This window comes from Schistocerca cancellata, chromosome 10 (assembly GCF_023864275.1).
Source record: "Schistocerca cancellata isolate TAMUIC-IGC-003103 chromosome 10, iqSchCanc2.1, whole genome shotgun sequence".
Lineage (NCBI taxonomy): Eukaryota > Metazoa > Arthropoda > Insecta > Orthoptera > Acrididae > Schistocerca > Schistocerca cancellata.
Window position 1 is genome coordinate 74,866,206 of NC_064635.1, and position 21,329 is coordinate 74,887,534.

Genomic DNA, 21,329 nt, shown 5'->3' on the forward strand with positions numbered 1-21,329 from the left:
TGCCCTCCAATACTAAATTGGTGATCTCTTGATGCCTCAAAATATGACCTACCAACCGATCCCTTCTTCTAGTCAAGTTGTGCCACAAATTTCTCTTCTCTCCATTTCTGTTCAATACCTCCTCATTAGTTATGTGATCTACCCATATAATCTTCAGCATTCTTTTGTAGCACCACATTTCGAAAGCTTCTACTCTCTTCTTGTCCAAACGATTTATCGTCCACGTTTCATTTCCATACATGGGTACACTCTATACAAATACTTTCAGAAACGGCTTCCTGATACTTAAATCTATACTCGATGTTAACAAATTTCTCTTCTTCAGAAATGCTTTCTTTGCCATTCCCAGTCTACATTTTATATCCTCTCTACTTCGACCATTATCAGTTATTTTACTCCCCAAATAGCAAAACTCCCTTACTACTTTAAGTGTCTCATTTGCTAATCCAATTCCCTCAGCATCACCCAAATTAATTCGTCTACATTCCATTATCCTCGTTTTGCTTCTGTTAATGTTCATCTTATATCCTCCTTTCAAGACACTGTCCATTCCGTTCAGCTGCTCTTCCAGGTCCTTTGCTGTCTCTGACAGAATACAATGTCATCGGCGAACCTCAGAGTTTTTATTTCTTCTCCATGGAATTTAATTCCTACTCCGAATTTTTCTTTTGTTTCCTTTACTGCTTGCTCAATATACAGATTGAATGACATCGGGGATAGGCTACAACCCTGTCTCACTCCCTTCCCAAACACTGATTCCCTTTCATGCCCCTCGACTCATAATTGCCATCTGGTTTCTGTACAAATTGTAAATAGCCTTTCGCTGCCTGTATTTTACCCCTGCCACTTACAGAATTTGAAAGAGAGTCTTCCAGTCAACATTGTCAAAAGCTTTCTCTAAGTCTACAAATGCTAGAATCGTAGGTTTGCCTTCCCTTAATCTATTATCTAAGATAAGTCGTAGGGTCAGTATTGCCTCACGTGTTCCAACATTTCTACGGAATCCAAACTGATCTTCCGCGAGGTCAGCTTCTACCAGTTTTTCCATTCGTGTGTAAAGAATTCGTGTTAGTATTTTGCATCCGTGACTTATTAAACTGATAGTTCGGTAATTTTCACATCTGACAACACCTGCTTTCTTTGGGATTGGAAGTATTAAATTCTTCTTGAAGTTTGAGGGTATTTCGCCTGTCTCATACATCTTGCTCACTAGATGGTAGAGTTTTGTTAGGCCTGGCTCTCCGAAGGCTGTCATTAGTTCTAATGGGATGTTGTCTACTCCCGGGGCCTTGTATCGACTTAGGTCTTACAGTGCTCTGTCAAACTCTTCACGCAGTATCATATCTCCTATTTCATCTTCATTCTTTTCCATTTCCGTAATATTGTCCTCAAGAACATTGCCCTTGTATAGACCCTCTGTATACTCCTTCCACCTTTCTGCATTCCCTTATTTGCTTATTACTGGATTTTCATCTGAGCTCTTGATGTTCATACAAGTCATTCTCTTTTCTCCAAAGATCTCTTTAATTTTCCCGTAGGCAGTAGGTATCTTAGCCCTAGTGATATGCGACTCTACATCCTTACATTTGTGCTCTAGCCATCCCTACTCTGCCATTTTGCACTTCCTGTCGATCTCATTTTTGAGACGTTTGTATTCTTTAGCCTGCTTCATTTATTGCATTTTTGTATTGTCTCCTTTCATCAATTAAATTCAATATTTCTTCTGTTACCCAAGGATTTCTGTTAGCCCTCGTCTTTTTACCTACTTGATCCTTTGCTACCTTCACCATTTCGTCTCTCAAAGCTACCCATTCTTCTTCTACTGTATTTCTTTCCCCCATTCTTGTCAATCGTTCCCTAGTGCTCTCCCTGAAGCTCTCTACAACCTCTGGTTCTTTCAGTTTATTCAGGTCCCATCTCTTCAATTTACCACCTTTTGCAGTTTCTTCTGTTTTAATCTACACTTCATAACCAATAGATTGTGGTCAGATGATGACTACAGAAGATGTACTCAAGAACGTGAGAAATGGCTACCAACTCTGCTGTGGAAACACTGCAGCCATCTGACAAGAAGTGCTGTTCAGTATGTCCAGCGTGAACGGAGGCGAAGCCAAGGTCACCGTCGACCACCAAGCTATCTGTGTAGGCTATTTCTGATCCCTAGAATTAACCGAAAATAGATAAAAACTGGTGGCTGAGGGCCTCAGTAGCAACTGAGGCTTTTAGGAATTGCAATAGGTCCAGACGAATCTGTGGTCACGGTATGGACCATGGAGGTGTTCGTGAGGGGACCCGCAGAAAGGTGGTAGAGGGAAAGTCACGGGTTCAGTGAGAAGGGACCAGACATGGAATCCAATTAGAATTGTCCGAACGGGGCCGCCGTTGCAGGAGGTGGATCCCTGCAGTCGGGAAAAGGAGAAGATACCCTGGGTGTTTAAGCAAGCTGCAAATATGTGCAGTATAGTTGGCAAGCAGTTGTTGTCGCCTGCTCCACAACGGAGGAGTTCCAGCTTCCACGAGTAGCCTGTTCACCGGGCTTATTCGGAAAGCTCCTGTTGCAAGTCCACAGTGGCGTATAGATCCACCATCCACAATGCGGAGGGCAATGTTGAACAATATGCCGTGCTCCCATGGTCATAATGTGACTGTAAAGGGGGAAACGTGCACTAAAAGGAAAAAATCGGTGGAAAATGTAACATTATGTGCGTCCATCGACCGAATTTAGCTGAGTAAGTTCTCCAGATAATGAAAGACTGAGTGAAATTGTAAAATCCACGTGATAATAGGTGACCTGCTGTGGCGCAGAGCGCTAAAGACTTCTATTGCGATCCGATATACTCAGAAGCGGTCAAAGACATTTTTTAAGCCTGACCGCGGTGAAATAAAATATGAGATACAATGTGAAAACAACATCCCATACCACTTATGTTTTGTCTGTCTCTATGTGTAGACGCACGTTATTACAGTTCATTGTAATTTGTAATTAAAAATATATAATGCCAATAGCTTCGACTTGAAAGGTCTCAATATATCAAAAAGTACGACACATAAAAAAAGCAATGGATACTTGCCTGTTTCTGAGGAATTGTAATTATTAGCGCAAAATCTGGTTTATGTGGCATTGTCTGCCACGATAATGTGTGAAAAAACGTTTAAAGTAAGTTTCTCTTTAGCATATTAAAAATTAATTCTAAACTGAATGCAGTTATTTGACTTACTATTTAAATAGCAATCACCAGCTAGTTTCTCATTCCCTATGTTCGTAAATGTTTAATTGTCATTTTAGTAGAAATGTTCAGAGAAATCATCGACGGTTCCACAGAACGAAGGAACTTGAAAGCGTTGTCGTAATCAGCAAACTACTATTCGTCACTGAATGGTAATTCGCTGTACTTTATTTCCAGATGTAGGTCCTTCGGTAATCTTGTTGGAATCTAGGATCAAAAGCTGTCCGGCGAAAATTTGATTACAATCCCCGTTTTTGTTTCCCAGAAAAGTGTATCAAAATTATTGATCGCTTCTTTCAAGTACCTGACACGTCATTGCACGGAACAAGGTGCGCTTATGTCGAAATCCGGCGTACTCGCACAAGGCTAAAAAACGACATCTTTTAAAACATCAGGTACCATAGTTAACAGCAAAATACTCTATCCATTTCCCCCCATGCAAAATATTTATAATAATATAAATGTATTAAAATAATACAGCAGATGACCTGAGCTGGCTTATTGCAAGAATAAAAAAAGGATGAGCCAGTCGCTCTGCAACTCACTAATATCGAGAGATCAACAGGCATGTATGTGCCATGTGCTACACTGAAATGAGTAGGGACACTTGAATTTACGAGGCAAAGGTCGAGTTTTGTTAGTAGATTCTCGATATCTGAACCATAGCCAGTTATCTCAGCTCCACTCCTCAAAGGGTTATGGGCATTAAAATCACCCAGAAGTATAAAAGGTGTGGGTAGTTGGAGAACTAGTGCAGCCAGTACATGGTGCGGTACGTCACTTTCTGGAGGAAGGTAGATGTAGCAGATGGTAATTTCCTGCATTATCCTCACCCTGACCGCCACAGTTTCTAAAGGTGTTTGAAGAGGCACAGGTGCACTATACACAGAGGTATGGAGATATATATACACTCCACCTGACATCATGTTGGGAGCCCACATTGCTAGAAACCAAATTTCTTGAAGGGCAATGCAAAAAGTAGGTGTAACGCTTAAGAGTTTCATAACTCAGCCTGGGCAGGGGGTGGGAGGAATAACCGACACAATTCCACTCGAGGATGACGCTTTCTGTCGCCTGGGAAGGCACAGAGGTAGTAAGGGGGAAGTTTACACCTCAGGCGCACCTGATGTCACCTATTGAGGGCTTGTGGTCTCTGTGTCCATTGGTTCTGAGGCTCAGGGAAGATTAAGGTTCTCAGGGGACACTATCCACTTGATAGAACTGGAGCCTCCTAGAAGAGGTGGTGTGAGAACCACTGGGATATGTTTCTTCTTGATGGACTTCCTATCATTGTCCTCTCGCTTCTCTTTTGGCTTCACTGGGTGGGAGGACTACTCTGTCTCAGGAACTGATGAGGGTCGTGAAGTCCTGCGACCAGTTAGCTTGTGACTCCTTCAGCCTCTGGCTGTCAGCTGGCATCTGCCTTCACAGCACCAGAAGCCTTGGAGGGCAGTGGCACAAGGGACCTCTTCCTTGCAAGAGGAACCAACAGAGGCTGTTGCATCTCTGGCCAATAGGTGGGGACCAATGTATCCAGTGGCTGAAAGGTGCGGGGGGGGGGGGGAGGGGAGGGGGAGATATTGCTCCCAAAGTAGACATTAGGGGAGCAATGGGTGGAGGAGTGCTCCCAACCATCAAGGGGGTGGGCATAGTCTGGCAGTGCTGAGGCCACACTTTAAGAGGTCTGGCTGAAGGGGGTACTGTTTTCATAAAAGACAATGGCATCATAGCTGTAGCATATTATGACATCACGTGCACAGGGTTAAGATCGTCATACATTTGTTTTGCCTCTGTGTAGGTCAGGCTGTCCAGGGTCTTATATTCCATTATCTTCCTTTCTTTCTGATAAACAATGCAGTCCAGAAAACAAGGGGGATGGTGCTCTATGCAGTTGCCACAAATGCAAGGAGGTGCACAAGGAATGGCTGTGTGTGACGGATGTTCATGTTGTCATGTGGGGCTAGCATTACATTGAGAGAACATGTACCTAAATTTCCAGCATTTGAAACAATGCATAGGGGAGAAACATAATGTTTAACATCACACCAGTATACCATCAGCTTGACCTTTTCAGGAATTGTAACACCCTCAAAGATGAAGGCACTGGTAGCAGCCCTGTTGTTCTTAGGCCATCTATACACATACCTGACAAAGTGGACTTCTTGTCACTGGAGGTTAGCGTGCAACTGGACTGTAAGAGGAGATCTCTATGGAACATAATCCCCTAGGCCTAGCTCAATCTCTTATGAGGGGTATTGGAGACAAGGACTTCACCCAGGTTGTCACAAATGAGGAATGCCTGTGACTGGGCAGGGGAAGCTGTTTTTTTTATCAGGACTGACGCATTCCTCATTTTGGACTTGCCTGCCACTTCCCTGAACTTGCCCTCAAAGTGTTCTATGAAAAAAGGAGACTTTGTCATTGAAAAGGATTCCCCCTCAGACTGGGCGTAAACTATGTATTGAGGAAAGTTTGTCTCACCTTGATCCTTACTCCATGGGATAACCAGGGAAGAGAACGATTTGGGGTCATATCTGACAGCATTTTAGTGACTTTTTCCACGCTTAGAGACTGTTGGGACCATCCGACCACCAGCATAAGACAACTTCAGCGACTTCATCGTGGGTCATCCGCCCTGATGCCACCCATTCAGGTAAAAGCTCTCCAAATGTTGAATCCTTATTAGCCACTTTTATGTCGTGTCATTCTGTCTGTAGAGCCATATCATGGGTGAGGATGTTGGTTGTTGGCCGGTATCCTCGTTCTATAACACAAACTGCACGTGTTTATTAACTGAGTTCTTTATTAACATAAACAAAGAGCTACTTAAACTTCTATGTGATATGGTACAAACTCTCCCATGTAGTCCATTTTGGCCTCACTGCTGGTGAAGTAGAAGCCTGCTATGTTCACTAGAAGGTTGCTATATGCTGTCTGTCTCTGTGCTGAACTGACTTGAACTAACTGGGCCTCCGGTCCACGGCGGCGATCCTAAAAACTGGTGGCCCAGAGGGCGTTGGTGACTCCTTTCCAGCGAGTCTGTCGTTGGCCTCTACTGATACTCTCGTAACCACTGTACTGCACGGTGTGTTGGCACCAGCATGTGCCAGCATATTACTCCCTCCCCCCCCCCCTGAAATGCAGCACTGTTGTCGTATAGTGAGACTGCGAACGACGATGGGGAAGGAGGCATGACGCTGGACGTCGAGATGGGCCGGTAGCCGTGACTGTGGACAGCGTTCTCCTGACTGTACCCCGCCATCTGGCTTGCGGGGCAACGGAAACATCCTGCTGCAAACTGCTGCCAGGGCACACGTCCAGGCCTGAGAGCGTGTGCTGCGGCGATGACGGCGATGGCGGGCCCAGGGCAATCGAGACAAGTGGGGTCGGTGGGGCGAGTGTGCATCCTCCCCCAGGGGTGCCCTAGTGGTGCCTAGTGGTGCCCGGGTGGCTGCGTAGGCCGCGCGGTCCCATCAAGCCGCGAATCTGGGGGAAGAAATGCAGTAGAATCATGGGACAACTGACATGCGCGAATTTGGTTCTGGTGGCGGCACTGCAAACCATCGGGACCTGCAATCGAGTACATATATGGGCCAATGCGCTCTTGGATTACGCCTCTTTCCCAGTTTCCACGGTTGCCATAAACTCTGAGAACAAGATCGTGCGACTCAAAGCGATACTTGTGGAACATTGGTGGCGCCGGATGCTGCGCTGGGTGGAGCAAGTGTAGCAACGTGCCGGCAGCTGTGGCCGAGCGGTTCTAGGCGCGTCAGTCTGGAACCGCGTGACCGCTACGGTCGCAGATTCGAATCCTGCCTCGGGCATGGATGTGTGTGATGTCCTTAGGTTAGTTAGATTTAAGTAGTTCTTGGGGACTGATTACCTCAGATGTTAAGTCCCATAGTGCTCAGAGCCATTTGAACCATTTTGTAGCAGCGTCCGATGGCGGCGGCCGTACAGAATTTCCGCCTGTGATGGTCCGTCTCGTGGGTGGGAGCGATAGGAGGCGAGAAAGCGTTGCAGCACCTGTTCCCATGAGTGGCGCCATCTGTTGCTTGAAAGCTCGTATGAAGCGTTCTGCTTCTCCGTTGGAATGCGGGTGAAACGGAGTTAAGTGACGAATGCCATAGGGTTCACAATACTGTTCAAAGTCAAGTGAAGTGAACTGGGGTCCGTTGTAATATACAACCTACTAAGAAAAATACGGAGGACAACGCTTGAATGGTCACGGCTTGCGCAGCAACTCCCGACGGAAGTTCGAGTCCTCCCTCGAACATTGTTGTGTGTGCCGTTCTTAGCATAAGTTAGTTTAAGTAGTGTGTAGGTCTATGGACCGATGACCTCAGCAGTTTGGTCCCTTAGGAATTCACACACATTTGAACATTTTTTGGAGGCTTGAATGGTGCTACATGACGTGGTAAAGTTCATAGGCACTGCAAATGGAAACTTGCTAAAAGGGTCTACCACTATGAGTCAACGGGCGTTCCAAAATGATCCTGCAAAGTCAATGTGCACTCGTCCGCAAGGCGATTGACTCTTATGCCAAGCTCAGAGTGTCTGTGGCGGAGCAGATTGGTTCTCCGAGCAGGCGCGACACTGTGACGTCATCCGTTCAGTGTGGGCGTCCAAGCCCTGCCAAGTACAGTGCTGGCGCGCTAACTGTTTAGTTCGAACAATCCGCCGATGTCATTGACGGATCAATCGCAACACATCCTTTTGCAACACTTTTCGAATAAGCACACGGTACTACCCACTGTCATTCTGAACTGAAATCACACCTTGTGGAACGGAAAGACTATGCCGACGTGCAAAATATCGGCGCACGACTGAGTTCTGGATACTGTTCAATGAACGAGGCCAAGACGTGCTATTCTGATGCAATTAAATCCTGAGATCTGGCTCTGCTTCAGTGGCCTGCGCATTTTTTTCTGCAGTGCAAGGGAAAAGATTCCAGCAATACAGAGTCCTGCGCATCTACTTGGCAACAAGAAGCGGCATATACATGAAAATCACGCCAATCGGAAGGCGAGGTAGAGCGTCTGCATTGCCATACTTTGCCGCAGGTCTGTACACAATTTCATACTGATACTGCGAAAACAACAAAGCCCAGAGTTGCAATTTTTGAGCAGTGCATGTAGGAACCGGCTTTGAAGGACGAAACAAGGACTGCAAAGGATTATGATCTGTCACTAAATAGAACTTGAGACCATAGAAATAGTGATCGAATTTTGTCTTGTCACACGCAATGGCGAGCACCTCTTTTTCAATTTGAGAGTAACTGCACTGCGTTTGTGTTAACAATTTTCAGGCACAAGCAATAGATCTGTCTTGCGCTCCAATTCTGTGCGAAACTACAGCGTCGATTCCGAAAGAAGAAGCGTCGTCTTGGAAAACTACTGGCTTGGCAGGGTCAAAATGCAGTAAACATCTATCACTAAGCAAAGCATTTTTGAGTTCCTCAGGGCGAGGTAATAGATAAGTTCCAACTACTGTCTGTAGGTTGGCTATAGATTTAAAGTCATGATTTATGCCTCAAAACTGATGTTTCTTTATTGGCTGATGTATTTTAAAACTTTAGAAAAACTTGTATAAGAGCTTATGACTTCAACACTAGTGACTATCAAACAGATAATATATGCAATATTCCATAAGTAAACAAGAAACTTTAGGTAAAAATGGAACCTGAATGTAATGGAAAAAATTGAAGAATTTTGTGGTTTGAAAGCAAAAATGATCGTTTATGAAACTGGAGACAAAACAGAGGAAAAATAGGAAGGTGTCAAGAAATGTGTGAAAATTAAATAGGTGTAGAAGATTATAAAGAAATTTATTTAGTTGATGTAAATAAAAAGCCACTGATCCCACATGATAAGAAAACATTTATTTTGGAAAATAGAACAGACACACAATCAGATGGACATTACACATTATTATCAACAGTATAAAAATTTCAAAACATATTGATAAATATTTTATACGCATAAATGGAGACTGTACTCAAGAAGCTCAATAGATCTAGCAATACCAGTTTGTTTAAAAAGATTAGTGATCTACAAGTAAATGTTTTATATAACATTACTGGTTGTGAATATTTGAATGTTGAGACAAGGAGAGAAAATAATAAGCAGATAAAATATGTTTGGAACTGAATAACGAATTTTAAATTATTTTCTCAGACAGATATTTTAAAATAATTAGTGGTTGGGATTTTCAATTTTTTGAAGCTGTTTATATTAAACTGAGATACAAGGGAATGAAGAAACTTAAAATCAGTGATAATGAATTTCATGACCTAGCGTCTCTAGTTCGAAAAATTTTATTAATGTTTAAAAATTTTCAAAACATATTTGTAATTAACGATAATCTCATGGTGAATGGTTAACTCTTCCACATTGTCACGGAGTGCATGAGCTTTCCAGCCCCCTTGACTAGTACTCTGTGATGACTCTATGCCATCATCTGCTCCTTTGTACAGGCTAACTGTCGAATCTCCATACTAGTACTCAGCAGAAATTCCTTACGTCAGAGATGACTGCTATCGATGCTCCTCTATGCTCTCTGCGAGGAGACAGTTATTGCGAGAGTCACGATATACTGTCAGGCTTCACCTGCAGCAATACATGTTCCACTGTCATTTCAATGCAGACGACCTGTTGGTGCTCGTAAGGCCACGAAAAAAAGACTATGTGCATACTTAATGTGATCTCCAAGTACAGGGACACACTGGCACTGATCTGAATGTTGCCAAATATACAGCGATACTGCTTTCGTGCAGACTAACACGAGAGGAATTGGCTCTCTACATTGTGTCTGGAGCTTCCAATACCTTGGTACTGACTTTACGTCGACCACCCTTTGCACTACAATGGTCAGCTTCTGGCATGGCCTATAGGTCACCCATACAACCAGTTTGGCAACATCTGTCTTGATGCATTGCAAAATGTGGATTATCTTACTATCTATGTAGTATGGACGCTGATGCACATAGTACTGGTCCTTCCATTTCACTGGCGATTGGTCGCAGCCTACAGGCTGTGTTGCGCTACTTCCTGATGGCTGGCAACATTTTTAAGGTCAGATATGATACTCTCACCCTCGCCCAGAAGGCATACTGACTTGGACTCACCAATGTCCGCCCTTTTATGTGAACACCACGAACAAGCTGTAGTCGGGCACAGAGAACTCAGCCACATGACAACTATTGGAAATTTACACATCGGCCACCACCTCCCCATCATTGTAGGTAGGGCAAGCTGCACCTCTATTTGTGCATCTATCTTTTTTGTGGACCTTAGCTAGGCAAGCGCTGCTCTCCCATATACAAGCCCACCACATCGGAGGGGTTTCTACATTCAATGTGGTGTGGTGTAACCTACATCAGCCATATCATTCCGGGCCACATGACGTCACATTTACTGTGGAAAATTCACCACTAAGCGAAGTTTACATGCGGTTAATGTGATGGACACTCTTTTATACTACACTCCTGGAAATTGAAATAAGAACACCGTGAATTCATTGTCCCAGGAAGGGGAAACTTTATTGACACATTCCTGGGGTCAGATACATCACATGATCACACTGACAGAACCACAGGCACATAGACACAGGCAACAGAGCATGCACAATGTCGGCACTAGTACAGAGTATATCCACCTTTCGCAGCAATGCAGGCTGCTATTCTCCCATGGAGACGATCGTAGAGATGCTGGATGTAGTCCTGTGGAACGGCTTGCCATGCCATTTCCACCTGGCGCCTCAGTTGGACCAGCGTTCGTGCTGGACGTGCAGACCGCGTGAGACGACGCTTCATCCAGTCCCAAACATGCTCAATGGGGGACAGATCCGGAGATCTTGCTGGCCAGGGTAGTTGACTTACACCTTCTAGAGCACGTTGGGTGGCACGGGATACATGCGGACGTGCATTGTCCTGTTGGAACAGCAAGTTCCCTTGCCGGTCTAGGAATGGTAGAACGATGGGTTCGATGACGGTTTGGATGTACCGTGCACTATTCAGTGTCCCCTCGACGATCACCAGTGGTGTACGGCCAGTGTAGGAGATCGCTCCCCACACCATGATGCCGGGTGTTGGCCCTGTGTGCCTCGGTCGTATGCAGTCCTGATTGTGGCGCTCACCTGCACGGCGCCAAACACGCATACGACCATCATTGGCACCAAGGCAGAAGCGACTCTCATCGCTGAAGACGACACGTCTCCATTCGTCCCTCCATTCACGCCTGTCGCGACACCACTGGAGGCAGGCTGCACGATGTTGGGGCGTGAGCGGAAGACGGCCTAACGGTGTGCGGGACCGTAGCCCAGCTTCATGGAGACGGTTGCGAATGGTCCTCGCCGATACCCCAGGAGCAACAGTGTCCCTAATTTGCTGGGAAGTGGCGGTGCGGTCCCCTACGGCACTGCGTAGGATCCTACGGTCTTGGCGTGCATCCGTGCGTCGCTGCGGTCCGGTCCCAGGTCGACGGGCACGTGCACCTTCCGCCGACCACTGGCGACAACATCGATGTACTATGGAGACCTCACGCCCCACGTGTTGAGCAATTCGGCGGTACGTCCACCCGGCCTCCCGCATGCCCACTATACGCCCTCGCTCAAAGTCCGTCAACTGCACATACGGTTCACGTCCACGCTGTCGCGGCATGCTACCAATGTTAAAGACTGCGATGGAGCTCCGTATGCACGGCAAACTGGCTGACACTGACGGCGGCGGTGCACAAATGCTGCGCAGCTAGCGCCATTCGACGGCCAACACCGCGGTTCCTGGTGTGTCCGCTGTGCCGTGCGTGTGATCATTGCTTGTACAGCACTCTCGCAGTGTCCGGAGCAAGTATGGTGGGTCTGACACACCGGTGTCAATGTGTTCTTTTTTCCATTTCCAGGAGTGTACACTGGTCACTTAGTGGACGATGACATCCACCGACTGACCTGCACCGATGGGGCAGCCAATGGTCTCCTGTTTCCTCCATGTCTGTCGATCCGTGGTTGAACTGTACACTTTCATTCGCTCAGAGGTCGTGTGTTTCCCTGCATCCAAGACTCATGCCATAGTCTGGGTCAAAGGATGGACAATAGTCTTTATGTATGTGAGTACAAGTCGCGTGAGTTTTTAGACTCTCCTACAGAATGAATATACAGTGATTGAACGACGTCCACGCTACAGAGCCTATTTTGTCAATTGCCTCCATGGAGTTTAGCGCAAAGCCCCACTCAGCTGGAATGTGCCTGGCGCTATTGACTCGACTGGTGTCGAGGTGCTCTGTTAACACCCATCACTTTACTTGAAGCCTCCGGCAGGTGCAACGCCAGGTACCACACTGTCCTTGTTTTCCATTTCCCCTCTTCCTTACCTACCGTGTCACTCGATGAAATTTCATGATTATAATTGACTATCTTCTTTCTTGACTGTCCCTTCTTGTCAATCTCCAGTTGCTTGGTGATGTGGGGACGGCATGTCCAGGCCTCGAGTGCTAGACCCCTGCTCATTCCACCTCTCACCCTGTCATGAAGCTGGAGGTGACCTACATGTACGCATCTTCCATCATTCCTACCTTCAGTCTGCTTACAAGGAACTGTTAGTTTTCCGCATTCGCATTTTCTGACGTTATCTGCTGATCTGGTGTATTTCTTATAACACTGTTTATAGTTCCGTCTCATGTTCCACCAAAAAAAATAAAGAAATGAAAAAAACTGAAAATGGTTAACACCTACAAAAAAGTGGTCGACTCGTCATACCCTCATGTTGAGGACCAAGGTTCAATTATCGGCACTGCCATGGATTTTTCCTTGGTGCAAGGACTGGGCAGGAGTGCACTTTGCCTCGAGATGCCAAATGAGGAGCTACTTGACTGAGAGGTAGCAGCTACAATGTCGAAACTTCGACAGCGGCCGGGAGTGCGGTTTCATGCATCTCCATACTGCATCCGATGATGAATAACTGAGAATGATACCGGAGGCCACTCCACTGTCACGAGGTTATCATGGCCTGATTGCAGGATTTCCTTTTGCTTTTTATTTCCAATAGTAGCTCATTTATTTAGATATTTAACCACTTGACTTTCCATAGCCATAATATTTCAGCTGGTAAAATACATCTTATTGTTTGACTTGACACAGCAACAATATGATAAAACCACATATCTACAGACTGGATGGTCCACATAATTCACTAGACAAATGTCCTCTAGTACTGCTTAAATTTCAGGTTTAAATTAGAACTGTAAATTCACAATCGGAACATTTTTTTTTTGTAAATGATTTTGAGCATCGTTCAAAGGCATGTAAAATGTTTGTAGAACCTTTTTTATTTCTGACACAAATCATGTCACATTTCACGTTTGATGGGTTTATTTCAAATTTTTTACATTTTATTAGCTTGTGAAACGTTCGTGGCGGTTCAAATACAAAAGACTGTGCTCGAGAGCTTGCCTGTCGCAGGCGTGTTCTGAGATCAGGTGTACGCTTGCCACACTCTCTTTGGCTGGTATCGTCAGGTTTGCGGCTTTGTACCACGTGCTACGGACTTCTGGTGGTGAGATACGTCCCGTGACATTTTGCCATACGCAATTCTGCCGGTGTTGCGGAAATTTCGGTTAAGTGACATTCTTGAGTGGGTTGCCTCTTACAACATCACATAGTTTCTTTGGTTTCCTGTGTTTGGAATTGAGAGCACTTTCTATTATGCAGCTCTTCTGCATTTTCACATGTAGCCGACTACTGATAGAATCTTTGTGTGGTCCATGGGTACTGTTATCGAACCAGAATTTAAATATGTATGCGCGTCTCAGCAGCCGCGGGACTGCTTTTGTTATACACGGTCAAGTCACACTAATGTCAACACCGCCTTTGTTCGACCTCAACGCGCGACAAGCTGTCAGAAACAGCTGGTGGCAGCACTAGCAGTGGATGGTCTACGAGAGTTGGAACCTCAATAGTGGCAAATAGTTATTTGCAGCTCGTACAAAATAGATACGTGTTTCAAAGTTTTACCGACCTTCAAAGTAGTCACAAGCCTTGTGTATAAACCGTTGCCAGTGATGTGGAAGACGTAGGATACTCTTAGCAGTGCCAGTTGTGTTGACAGTACAAGCGGCGCGGTCTATTGCCCGACGAATTTGTAGCGGTTCTGAAACGAATGCCGTGAAGTGTTTTCTTCAGTTTAGAAATCTAGTTGAACTCACGACGGCTTAAGTCAGGGAGTGCAGTAGGTGGTATAGCACTTAGCAACACCAACACTCAAACAAATCAGTAACAGGTTGCACTGTACGTGCTTGTGCATTGTCCTGCAAAATGATGGTCAGGTCCCGCAGAAAGTGTCATTACTTCTGTCTCTAGGCTGGTCGTAGGTTGTGTTCCAAAAATGAACAGCCTAGAGACAGAAGTGATGACACTTTCTGCAGGACCTGACCAACATTTTGCAGGACAATTTCAAAGTTCAGTTAAGGTATTCATAGCTGGCTACAATATTCAGATTACACAAGCACAAATTAAGAGTGCGAGTTTTGTTACCGTATTTTAGCTTACCTGTGACTGCAGCTCAGCTTGGTACGTACTAAATTTTACTACTGTTAATTGTTCAGAATCATTTAATTCAAGTTCAAAATTAAATCCCTTATTTCTAAATTGCGTAGATTCAAGTAGCTTTTGAAATGATTGTTGAGGTAGTCCAAGACTAACCGTATTTTACTGAATTTCGATGTGCTTCAGAAAGAAAGCTCACTATTAACTTCAGTCACTAAATTAACTTTCGATTTTCCGGTTTTATTAATTCTTTTGCTAAATTAAGTCAGAGAGTAGCGAAATTTATTACTTCTGACAAACTTTCAGTTTTCACACTACATGTGTCAACCTTCAGTTGCCACGCTTCTAGTGCTAATTATATGTGTAATAACCTTTCCTTTTCAGTTACTATAGTAATTGTCCTTAGGACTGGCGACCGTAATTTCCCCCAAATCTCAAATATCTAATTACCGCTAGTTAATTGTTAACGTAACGGCCGCACATTTACTTTCTTTATTAACTTTACCCCTTTTCAAAATTAATTTCCACCAGTTTCATTTGCCTTTTTCCTTTCATTTAGATGTAACCCTTTCCTCCCTCTTTACCGACAAATTAACTTCGACGACGATTACTTTTCCCAAATTTCCATTAGGTACACGCGGTTTAATTTTCACTGTCATTAAGGTCGATAAGTGAGGGGGAGGTTACACGTGGCGACCTGGTGACAGGACAATCTTCAGATTTGAGGTTGTTCTGGACACGAATTTTGTATGGTGCAAATCTCGTAACAAAATATTGGTTACGAACAGTTCGTTACGTCAGCGAGATTAAGTAGTGGTAGGAATCCTAATTAGATTTGAGATTTGTCATTTATATTGAAAATTATTAAAATGAGTGAAGGCAACAATTACCAAAATTTGTTAGACTTGGATACGGAACAATCGGTCGAACAGTGGGAAACGCGCATCGCGGTACCCATTGTTCAGGGGCAGGCGGCTAGCATGAAAGACGCGACCGCCGAAACGCAACAAAGAGCAGAAATGGAATTCCAAACTTTAGAAAATGTTTCAAAATCGGAAGTGAAAATCAAATCTGAACCCCTTGATAAAGATTACGGGGGAACAATTAAAGAGGAAGCCGCTACGGAAGTAAAACCGGTAGGTTCCGGGAATTTAACTGATTTATTGAATGTTTTGATTAACGAAATCAAGAGTCATTCGGCAGAAATTAAAGCTCTGTCTGCCAAGCAAGAAGCTCAGGCTGCCAAGCAAGAAGCTCAGTCTGAAAAAACTGAACGAAAGCTAGACAATCAGAACAAAGATATTAATGTTGTTAACAACAATGTTGGAGTTGTTAACACAAAAGTTGATAAAATCAAAGAAGATATTGTTGTGATTAATACTGAAATCGGTATTCTTAAACAGGAAATGATAGGCGTTCAGGCGGAAACTGCGAGCATAAATACTCGTTTTTATTCCGAAATTAGCAGAATCTAGAAAAGTGTAGGAGAAGCAGTTGCTCCGATCATCGAGAATAAGGTGACGGAACAAATTCAATTAGTGAAAAAAGAGGATCAAAAGAAGGTGGAAACTTTAAAGGCTTTAGTATCCGAAGTAGATACCAAAGTGACGAAGCAGGCTAATACCTGCGAAGAGAAAAAAAAGGGAAGTAGAAACGCTTGCGACAACGACTTGCCAAGTAATTACGAGAGTGTCGGAATTAGAAAAGAAACTTGACGAAAAACAGAGCTATGTGCCAATCTGTGCACATAGTTCGGAATTGTTGACGAAAGAGGAGCGGTTCGACCCCTTGAAAAAAGGCGGTATACACGCGACGGATTTCATTAAAAATTGTGGAAGAGTTTTACCCAGATCATGGACTAATGAGAGAAAAATTAATGCGGTTATTGATGTGCTGGCTGGTGATGCCAAGCGTTGGGGCTTAAACCTCAACATTACGAACCTGACTTTTGACGAGTTTAAAAATTTGTTTCTGGCTGAATACTGGTCAGAGCAAAAACAGCAAAGTGTCTGGCGCGAATTTGTCGTATCGAGGCCTTTCGATGCGAATTCGTGCGGCTCGATGAAGGAGTTTTGTGAGGGCTGGATCCGCAAGTTGGAATATTTGCGTGATCACCGCACGGAATCCGAAATAGTCTGGGAACTCTACAAGAAGCTTCCAGATGATACAAAACACTACGTAGGAAGCAATTACAGGACAATCAATGATTTCCTGGAAAGAGTTGAGGACGAGGACTATTGGCGTAATAATCGCGACAGTGGTAGAGGCCGTGGTAACAACAACGGGTACCACAGCAACCACAACAACAATAACTATGGGAATAATGCATACCGCAATCTTGGCAGCAATAACAATAGTGGTTCGGGCCGTAAAGACAATCGGTACAATGCAAATAATAACAGGAATTACGGAAACCAGTGTCATACTAGCGTGATACGGGCTTCGCAGAATAGTAATAACGCCAGAGGGTGTGATCAGCCGCCTCAGCAGCATCCGGGGAGCGTATCTGCTGGGACGAGACAGGGAAACCATTAGCCGCGCCGGTGAGGGGCCGACCGGGCGTGGAGAAATTTTGGAGGCCCAATAACAAGAGAAAACCCAGGTGTCGTCGTTATGAAAATTCCGTATGGAATGATCAACGGCGGGAGAGTGTGCCAGTGTTAAGAGAAAGGAGTGCGCCCACAAGTAGTAGATCAGCTGTATACACGGCAGTAGAAAACACATTCACTGTCAGTGAGAACAATTTAAGTAGTGTTCCGGAAATAGATTATAAAGTGGCAGCTGTAATACCCACAGCGGAACTGGAGATTGAGTTTAAGAATGATTCGCAATTGTTGAGAGAAGATCAGATGTCGGATAAAACGTCAGTCATCGAGCGAGGGGATGCAGAGAGGGATGAGGTCTGGTTAAGGCAGTTCGGTCGCTTATACGACGAACTAAGAGATTATAGGGGCCTGTACGGGAGAAGTGTTTATGGGGAGCGCGGGCAGGATTTTCCGCGTCTCGTCCCACAGGAAGATAGTATTTGTGAAGTGATAGAAAGTTCTGGCCCTAACCGGCAGACTTTACTAGAAATAGTTGGTGTTAATGGGGAGCACGAGCAAGATTCGTCGTGTTTCGTCCCGCAGGAGTTGGATGTTGAAGTAGTAACGGAAAGTTCTGGCCCTAACCGGCAGACTTTACCGAAAGTTATAGTGGTAGAAGTAGCCGAACCATCCGACGCAAACCTCCAGTTTAAACATTGCGAGAGTATTAAGGAGAAAGATTGCGAAAATTTTAGTGATAGCCGGACACGATTGGTAGAAAAGCACATAGATTACAGCGTATATGAGGTTAGAGCTGACATTATACGGTCAGACAATAGCAGTGTGGGTTGCGCAGATCTAGAGGAAGTAATTGCAGATACTACTGGGCACATTCCTTCAGGTATATTGGCAGATGAGATCAATCTGACCAAAGAGGAATCAACGAAGGTGACAATTAATGAATTGATAGCAAAGCAACACTCACTAGTTGACGAGTTACAGGAAAAGTTTCGTTATTGGAGGCGAAGCTACAGACTAAGCCTCAGGACAAACGTGTTGAAATTAAAACTGTATGTGAACAGAGGCTGAAAAGGCCGCCAGGTAAGCCGGATTTAGGATTAAAGCCGGATGGTTTTTTCTGGAAAGACCTGGATACAGACGAGGATTTACTGTGGGAAAACAAAGAAACAGTCGAGGACAAGTGTAGACAGATAGTAGTGTCTGTTAATATGCACGACCTACAACTAAACGTGTTGATTGACACCGGTGCAGAACTGAGTGGTGTATCTGGGAAAATATTTTAGTTACTGAAAGACAGACCTGGCATCGTAGTTATGCCAGTAACAGGAGTGAAAATTATCGGTGCTACTGGGAAGGCCAGTAAACCGGCCACAAAACAGATTTTTGTCAACTTCGAGATATGTGGGGCACGATTTGAACAAGAGTTTGTCGTGGTGCCAGACTTGACTATGGAAGTAATTATCGGGTTAGATTGGCTACTAAAGTACCGTGCGGTGATTAATTGCGAAAGCAAAACTTTGACATGTGCGTCACAAGAAAAAACAATAGTAGTTAGTTTTGATGAGGCTGGAGACGGTGTGCATAGGCAATACCAGCCTATACACATTGTTAAATGGCCGGATGCCATTGACGTAGGTATGAATTTGAACTACTGTAATTTGAGGAATCTCGGCATTGACAATAGTGCAGAAAGTGAATTGGAAAGTATTGTAGATGGTGTGTCAAATGTAACACACGAACAAAGACGAGGCCTGTATGAAGTGATAATGAGAAATAATAGTGTGTTTTCAGACAAACCGGGACTAGTGGAAGAGATAATCAAATTCCCTCCACGGATTGACATTAGGATTTGTGTGGAAAAAGATCGTTTGCGAGAAGTAATGACGCTAAAACCGATGCTCGCATACGTCGTCATGACGCTAAAGTGCGTTTTCCTAAGTTTGCAATCGGAGACTTAGTACTTGTAAAAGCTCATGAGAAATCGAGCGCGATAGACCATGAAATCTCTAAATTTAAGTTTGTTTATAATGGACTATACAAAGTCATTGGTATACGTCACACAAATGCTTATTGCTTAGAGTATCCAAGCTCTGGAAAACTATTAGGTATACGGAACATTGTAGACCTGAAATTGTACCAACCTAGGATTGATTAATACCACAGAATGGGTAATTTGTACAGTATGTAAATATAGAGTTGCTAGATTTCCATGCTTTTGCCTGACCAGGAGGACATTAAAGAAGTTGTAATTAATAAGAAATTAATTTTGACTAAATGATTTAAGAGTAACTGATTAGCAATCATCTGAAAAATCCAAGCTGCTAGTTTAAGTTTTCAGCTGAGTCACAGTAGATTAAGGAATGTATATATGATTTTGTAACTAGCTGTAAGATTTAATGAATGTGTAATTTACTAGTCATTGCCGATGTACTTAGACGCTGTTTTGAGTTTCAGGCTAGTACATGCGTGTGATGATGGACAGTGTCGAGTTATCCACTGTGATAGTGTTTATGGACTCCTTGAGATTACTCGGGAGTGAGTTTTTCCGAAAGAATTCAGTGAAACGCACGTTCTGGAAATGCCGTTAAAAGGGCGAGTGAGATCAAGCGTGCCGCACAGGCGGGCGCAACAATACTGGCCAGGCGGAGCCGCTGTCTGCTATTGTGCCGCTGTGGGCTCTTGTGCCGCTGTCGGCATTCTTTGTACTTACGAGTACGGAAGGCGGAATTGTTTTTCTTCCCGGACAGCTGATGTGAAGGAATTCTGCTGTCAATATTTATGTTTTAATCGATCTGCTGTATATCATTTTTTTGCTTAGCGTTAAGTGGACTTTCATGGCGAGAGTATTAATTATGAAAAGGTTATATAAAATGTGTATTCTATGTAATAAATTATTAATTTGCGTATTTTGATATACCTGTTTTTTATGACCATGTACTCTGATTAATTTTGTAAATAGTATTCCATTTCTTGATACTGCTAGGAATTTTGATTTTTAGAATAGCTAAACCATTTTCTCTGTTTTCTATGAATTTTAATATGTTGTCAACCTGTTTTATTTTGTGCAAGATGACAGAGTGGAATAAGATTAGGAGTGTCTCCACTCAATTATTATCGTCTAAAAATTGGTTTATGGTTGATCAGACGAATGCTAAATTTTGTTGATGTTTTGAGCATATGCATTTCCGCTGTTTCTTTTTTGGGACATTTTCTGAGTCTGTTTAGGTTACACGAACATCCTCAAACAATGTGGGGCACATGTAACGCCGGAAATGCATATCCTCCTATTTCCATCTATTGTACTATAAATTTGTTTTCCTTATTTTTGTTACCTGAATATATGACATTTCTCTGTCTTTACATATTGTAATTGTTTTACTATTTGTATATATATATATTTATGCATTTATGTCGATGTATAAATGGTTTGTTTCGTAAATATTATTTGTATTTTTACGCTGGATCTTGCCTAGGGAAAACTATGCTATCGAACAAATACGTCGATAGGTCGTGTGGAGAATCAGAGTGTTTAGGATCTTTGGTAGTGTTAACTCTGTCGCTTGGAGCGCGGGCAGAGGGAGTCTGGCTGGGGTGGTGCAGTGAAGCAGGCGTGTTGTGTGAAGCTCCCGCGAGTTGCCGCGCTTTCGGGGTTGGGCAGCATGTAATTGCGCTCGACTTGCAATGATAGTTTCTGACATGGTGTCGCGGACGGGTAGCATTAGCTGGCGCACATCAAGAGCCCATTTCGCCTGGTGACCGTGTCGAGAAGAAGGCGTGCCAACATCCAGCTTCTGCAACAGCGACGGCAGACAATGAGTGACTGTCGCCACCTCCTCGATCGACGGCTTCAAACCTTCAATCAACCAACAAGGAAGACTGGAAGCACGTAATGTTTTAGAACTGTATGGCAGACCTCAGCTTTTCAAACTGTCCCATTTTCGTAACTACAATTACAGAAACTTGGCATGAACTTTTCTTGCTCATTGTCCAAATTGCATTACCAAGCAGGGTCCCTTCCTTT